Below are 7,266 nucleotides of genomic sequence, written 5' to 3'. Positions count from 1 at the left end.
AAATGTTTTCTGATGTTGAAATAAGATAAATTAAGATATAGCTGATATTGAATATCAGTAATTATATTGTGAGATTTAAAAAAGAATAATGCATGTAAGAAAGTTGTAGGTATGTGGTTATAGGTAAACAAATATCCAGTGTTTCAAATACTAATAATTCTTTTTTACTGGGATAAAAATAGAGAAAATTTAGCACATAAAAATAGAAGTTGATTAGTTAAGAGGATAGTTATCATAGTAATAATGTTCTTAGGAACTCGTATTCTGGGGGGCAAGGAAGTTTCCAGTTTTCATTAAATACACATGTTAAAATGTCAGAGATTATGAATTACAAACCAGCAGAGGACAAAAATATCTGATGATGGGAGGACTAACTCTGGGTGGTAAACACACAATATGATGTATACATGATGTATTCCAGAATTGTACACTTGAAACCTATGTAACTTTATTAACCATTGTCACCCTAATAAACTTTAATTAAAATAAATAAATACATAATAAAAAATAAAATGAGAAAAACAAATTTAAAATGTAAGGAAGAAAGAGTTATAAAAGGCAAAAAATTAAAACAAAATTAAATAATAGAAATCAAAGAAATGTTTTAGTAATTTAAATCACTTAAATATGAGCACTCTAAAAGTGATACAAAGTTAAATCCAACTGTGTGCTATTTACAAAAACCATATTTAAATATGGGATGCATAAAAGTAGAACATAAAATAATAGAAAAAATTTATACCAGGGATAATACTAGCCACAGAAAGCTGGGTTAGAGTTTAACAGCATACCAACATACAAACACACATACACACACACACACACACACAATTAAGCAAAAGTATATAAAAATTACACATTTGTATAAGGGGTGTGCTGGAGTATGCTAAAATTGGCTTTGTACAGCTGATTGTTAGCATCTTTTCTCAGCTCAGCATTTAGTGACCTCAGTTTGATAGTTTGATGGGATCATTTGAGCTACAGAAATTGGCAAACACTGCAAACTAGGTCACTATTGTCCTTGCAGAGAGCTGATTTTCAAACATTTGACAGCAAACCACTGACTTGCATGCATCTCAAAATATATAAAGAAGAATCTGACACAAGTACAAGGAAAAGATTGAAAGAAATACATTATAGTAGTGGAAGATTCTAACACTCATCCTATAATCGACGGTTCGCAGAAATGGAAACTCAGTAAGGATATAGAAGATCTGAATAACACAAGCTTAATCTAATCCATATAATTAAAACACTGCAACAAATAATTGTAAAATACATGATATATATATATATATATATATATATATATATATATATATATATATATATACACACATATATATAATACATTATATATATGTATGTGTGTGTGTGTGTGTGTGTGTGTGTGTGTATTGTTAAACCTCTTAATGCGTTTATTGAAAGATTTTATTTGGACACGAGTTTCCCTCTCAAGTGGAAAAAAAACGTGTTGGATGTCCCATTCCACCTCCCCCACCAGCCAAAAAAGTCCCTGCGGCTAGGGCATTTCTGTTGCCTCTGATATCTTGAAATAAATATCAAAAGAAATAGCATCAAGTTTTCATGTTGAGCGATGGCCCAGAGTGGCCCCAGAACCTGCCAGATGAGCAGCAGTAGATCTGGAGAGTCTCAGGTGTCATGAGCATGTGAGGACTTGTTGTGGTCAATCGTGGGCTCCTGTGGGGGTTGCGCTCGGGTGACAGGCTAAAGGAAAGACAGTCTATAATGTGTCCAGGAAGTTGTCCAGGACCAGGATGCCTTCCTTCAGGCCTTTGTGCTGGTGCATCTTGGCCACCACGTGGCTGGGGAAGTTGGTGTTGTCGAAGGGTCTCTGGGCAGGATCTGCCACACACACACTGTGGGAAGGCCTGGCTTTCCATGTTGGACCTCAGGTCGACAGTGAAGCCAACCGGCAGGTAGGCCTTCACGACAAACACGGGGGTTCCAGCCACCTGGGACTCGTCAAAGACGTGGCCTTGCTTCCTCTTCAGGACACTGTAGATGCCACTGACCACTTGTTCTGGACACTGGATTTCCACAATGTAGATGCGCTCCATAAGCCAGGGCTAGGTGGTCAGCAAGCTGGCATAGAGGCAGCACCGGGCGGTGGTGATCATCTGGCCGCCCCCACGGTGGATGCTGTCAGGATGCAGCGTTACATTGTGGACATCAAAGTGTACACCCCGCATGTTCTCCCCCCACAGTGCCCTCCTTGGTGGCCTACTGCAAGCTGGCCACCACACTGTACTTGCTCCCATTGGGGTACTGCACACCCTTGGTGAGGTTAGTGAGGATGTAGGACCCAGTGCCTTTGGGCTCGAAGCACCAGATCTTGTGAGCCTTGGCCACGTCCCACTTGTACTTCTCAGCCAGGTAGCGGGCCCGTTGCTTGAGTTCCTGGCAAGCTGACACCTCGCCCTTGTTGATGTCCTCTGCCAGGCTGTCGGAGAAGGGCCACACCCTCATGTATGGCAGGTTGTGCTTGTTGGGGGACTTGGGCAGGCATAGCACGTTTGACTTCATGCTAACTATCTCTCAGTAGGAGACGACCAGGTCGGATTTCTTGATGCAAATGCAGGTGTGATCCCCTCTAGGTCCTTCAGGCAGATCTCCAGGTGCAGCTCACCAGCCCTGGTAATGATGTGCTCCTGCAACTCCTCAATGATGCACTGCACCATGGGGTGAGATTTGGCCAGCTGCTACAGGCCCTACACCAGCTTGGGCAGGATGGCGGGGTTCTTAGCCTCCACAGCGACCCTGAGGATGGGTCTCAAACTGAACTTCATCACCTGGCATGTAGTGGGTGTGCTCTAAGGTGGTGAGGGTGCCAGTCTTCACCAGGAACACGTCCACGCCCATCAGGCCCTCAAGGCATGTCCTCAATGGGTTCCTCATAATAGCCCCTCATCAGGATTGTGCTCTGAAGGGGCTTCAGGTATAGGTCCTTCTTCTTCACTGGTGTGTAGTTGGGCCCCATGATCCTGACCTTCAGGTCAGTGGACACCAGCCCTGAGCAGACCTGGCCAAAAGTGTAGAACCAGCCTCTATTGGAGGTAGGCACCATTTTGCAAATGTACATCATAAAGGGCCCTTTGCAGTCACAGCTTTTAATACCCATGGATGCCTCATCATGGTGGGGGAGGAGGGACTCATACAGGAGCTCCCAGCGGTACTTCTGGGCCATAACAGGGGAGAGCAGGTGGATGGTGATCATCTGCAGCGGGGCATGGGGAGGGGGCAGCCAGTGGAGCATCACAGCCTTCAGAAGCAGGTTGCCTTCTTTGTCCTTATTTAAACTGTCCAACTTGATGTCTGGTTTTTCAATCAGTTTTGCTGTCTCCCCTTTCTTGAAATTAATGATCCTGTCAAACACCTTGAAGATGGGGTCCAGAATAAGCTGGCAGAATATTTGCGGCAGCTTCTGGCTATCAGGACTGGTGGCAGACTTGCTGAATTTGCCTTTGGCTGGATCAAAATACCGGTCGCCCCACAACTTCTTCATCATGTCCTCTACTTTCTTGGCCCACTCAGCAGGCTCCAGCTGGCCCTTGTCCTTGGCAGCAAACTTGGCTACATGCATTTCTGCAAACTGCTTTGGAGTGAAGGCCCAACCGTGGAGACTAGACCTGAAGCCCACAGTTCTGAGGACAGGGTCAGTCATGATGTTGCCCTTGGGGCCATTCTTGCCCTCCCTGTAGGTGGAGATGATAATGTTGACATTCTCCATGATGTGCTGGAACATCTGGTAGAGCTCCTCGGGCTCCAGCTACAGCTTGAGCAAATCCCAGTCCATCTTGTTCATCATCAGTACAGGCTTGATGGGCTCGGCAATGGCCTGCCTCAGCAATGTCTCTGCATGCACATGCCAGCTACACAATCCACTACCATTAAGGCACCATCGGTGACATGCATGAAGGCTGTCATCTCCAAGTAAAGTCCACATGCCCAGGGGAGTCAATGAGGTTGACAAGAAAATTGGAGCCACGTTTGCTCTGCTTGATGAAGTTCAAGTCGTTCTCCGAAAGCTCAGAGAAGAATGAGATGGCCATTGACTTGATGGTGATGCAACGCTCTTGGTCGTTTATCCCAGTATCAGTGAAGCGGCTCTCCCTGGCCGGAGGGGAGGTGATAAAACCTTACATACCAGGTGTAATGCAGGGAGTCATGTGGGGTCTCAGCTCCTGCTCCCCACATAAGAACGCACGACATGGTGAGGACAAACAGGAACACCCACGGAGCCATAGATAGGGGAGTCATACCACTATAGTCTCACTGGCGGCTGGGTTGGAGACACAGGAAGCCAGAGCCACATGATCTGCAACCTGCCATCCGCTTTTCTGCCAACCAACGAACCTCACTTGCTAGCTGAAATCCGCCATGCTAACTGCAATCTGCTCTTGCTAGCTCAGCCATCATCTTCTTGCTAGCCTCCATTTACTGCTAGCGTAGCCACGGCAATTATAGTAGTGGCCAATGGCTCACTGGTTATAGCTGACGGCCAACTAGCCACAGCTAATGTCCATCCAATCAAAGTTGATGGCCATTTACTACCTGAACCAGCACCTTTCCACGTGAGGCTGAGAGCCTGGAAACTGCACTCCTGTCTCTGTCCCCACACCAGGGAGTCTGTCAGTGTGGACTTGCCATGGTCCATGTGAGCGATAACAGAGATGTTCCAGATGTTTGCCTTCTTGTCCATGATGGCCTGGATCTGGTCTACTGTGAAGTTCACCATGATGGCAGATGGTACTGGATTCTCCCAGGCACATCCGAGTGAGGCAAGTCATGTCAAGGATGGTGGCAACAAGAGCGGAAGAGAAATACATGATATTTTAAGGCAAACATTGCACACTTATGAAAAACAGTCACATAGCAAATCACTGACTGAGTTCCAATAAATATCAAAGGTTAGTGTAATAAAACCCATATTCACTGATCACAATGCAATTATGATAGAAATAATAAAAAAAAAGATAGCCTTAAATTTCCCCCATGAATATGCAACTAAGAAACACATGTAATGTATTGTGGAAGAATAATTTACACTGCAAATCACAAAATATTTACAGCTGGAAAAAAAGAAAAACTACCTATAAAACTATGTCTGATGTAAATCCAATGTACTTAAAACTACTTAAGTGTTTGTATTAGAAGGCAAGCTGAAATCAATGAGTTCAAAAACAGAATAAATGAAAAACATTTAGAAAGAAGTAAAAAATTGTGAGCAGAAATTAATGAAATGGGATATAAATATAAAATAAAGAGCTCGCTAAATCCAAATATCTGCCTAGTCAAGATAACTGACAAACTTCTGGCAAGATGGATGAATATTAAAAAGAGAAAAGAAACTAATAAGTATTATTACTAATGAGATATAAGAAATAAAACAGATTCTGCAGAAATGCGGAAGAAATAAAGATACAATGAACCTTATGCCAATAAATCAATACATGTGTACTGGATAAGTTCCTGGAAGAGTACTTCAACAAAACTCATTTAAAAATAAACGTGAAAGAATGAAAACATCAAAAATGTTGAATCAGTAAGTTAATATTTTCAAATAAAATAACAACCATAGACCATTTAACCACAAATTATATACAATGAAGGAAAACATTGTTGACAATGGAATACAGCATTTAAAAATTGCAAGCTTTAAAAATTTCACAATCTAGAAAAGAAGAAAAATTTAAATCATGCAAAGAGACCAGCATATCCTTGATATGGAAACCTGATACATTATAAAAAATAATTTTTGAATGTGAAAATAATTAAACCATTACCAAAATTTAATTAGGTATCACACATGAGGAGTATTAGACTAAATATTTCAAGAATAATGAGAACTGACTGTAAAGGAGAAAAACTATTAAGTAGGATTACAGTTACTTTAGATTTGTTTATTTCATTACAGAAAATCTAGAACTTCACTAAAAGTTTTATTGAATTCTGAATTAATTTATATTATTTTCTGATACATAGATGGTTCTTTATTATCTACAATTCCAAATTCCATAACTGCTGTACTACATTACTAGAAATCAAGTTCAAAAATTGTATTTTATTAAAATCAATAAGGAACTGCCAATTTGGATTATTCCACTTTCATAAATTTACGTTAGTTGATCCAGGAAATAAAACATTGTCACTGATGATTAGTGATGTTGAACATTTTTTCATGTGCCTATTCGACACGTGTATGTCTTCTACTGCAAATAAAAACCACAATGAGATATCACCTCACACCAGTAAGAATGACTATCATCAACAAGACAAATAGTAACAAGTGTTGGAGAGGCTGTAGAGAAAAAGGAACCCTCATACACTGTTGGTGGGAATGCAGACTGGTGCAGCCGTTATGGAAGGCAGTGTGGAGGTTCCTCAAAAAATTAAGGATAGAAGTACCATATGACCCAGCAATCCCTCTCCTCATTATCTATCCAAAAAAATCTGAAACCATTTATTTGTAAAGATATATGTGCTCCGATGTTCACCGCAACTTTATTTACAGTAGCCAAGACATGGAAACAACCAGTGTCCTTTGATAGATGATTGGATAAAGAAGTCGTGGTATATATACACAATGGAATACTATTCTGCCATAAGAAAAGATAAAACAGTACCATTTGGGATGACGTGGATGGATCCTGAGATTATAATGCTAAGCGAAATAAATCAGATGGAAAAAGTCAAGAACCATATGATTTCACTGATATGTGGTATGTAAAACTGAAAACAATGAAAGAACAGGACAATCAAATGAAGAACCAAAAATTCAGACAACAGACAATAGCTTAGTGGTTACCAGAGGGTAAGCGGGGAGGGAGGTGGAAGATGAGGGTAAAGGGGATCCAATATATGGTGATGGAAGGGGAACTGACTCTGGGTGGTGAACACACAATGTGATATATAGATGATTATTACAGAATTGTACACCTGAAATCTATGTAACACTACTAACAATTGTCACGCCAATAAACTTTAATTAAAAAAAACAAAACATTCTCACTGGAATCTGAAACTACATTTTTCATTAGAAAATATCACATACCATATTTATAAGACACGTAATTAGTTTGGAAAACGAGTAAATGTAAAATGATTCTTTCTACTGTACAAAATTGTATCTGACTTACTTCATTAAGACTTTTTTTTTTTTTTTTTTTAAGATTTTATTGGGGAAATGGAACAGGACTTTATCGGGGAACAGTGTGTACTTCCAGAACATCTCTCCAAGTCAAG

At 40.9% G+C, this 7,266-nt stretch overlaps 1 pseudogene; it reads right to left on the bottom strand.

The window, feature by feature from the left end:
- Positions 1 to 1,744: 1,744 nt before the first annotated feature.
- Positions 1,745 to 4,759, bottom strand: LOC109436350 (elongation factor 2-like; annotated as a pseudogene).
- Positions 4,760 to 7,266: the final 2,507 nt, after the last annotated feature.

Source organism: Rhinolophus sinicus, chromosome 18 (assembly GCF_057876585.1).
Source record: "Rhinolophus sinicus isolate RSI-liver-muscle chromosome 18, RSI-T2T, whole genome shotgun sequence".
NCBI classification, from domain to species: Eukaryota; Metazoa; Chordata; class Mammalia; order Chiroptera; family Rhinolophidae; genus Rhinolophus; species Rhinolophus sinicus.
Note: the sequence above shows the minus strand (reverse complement) of the source record. Positions and strands in the feature narration are given on the sequence as shown.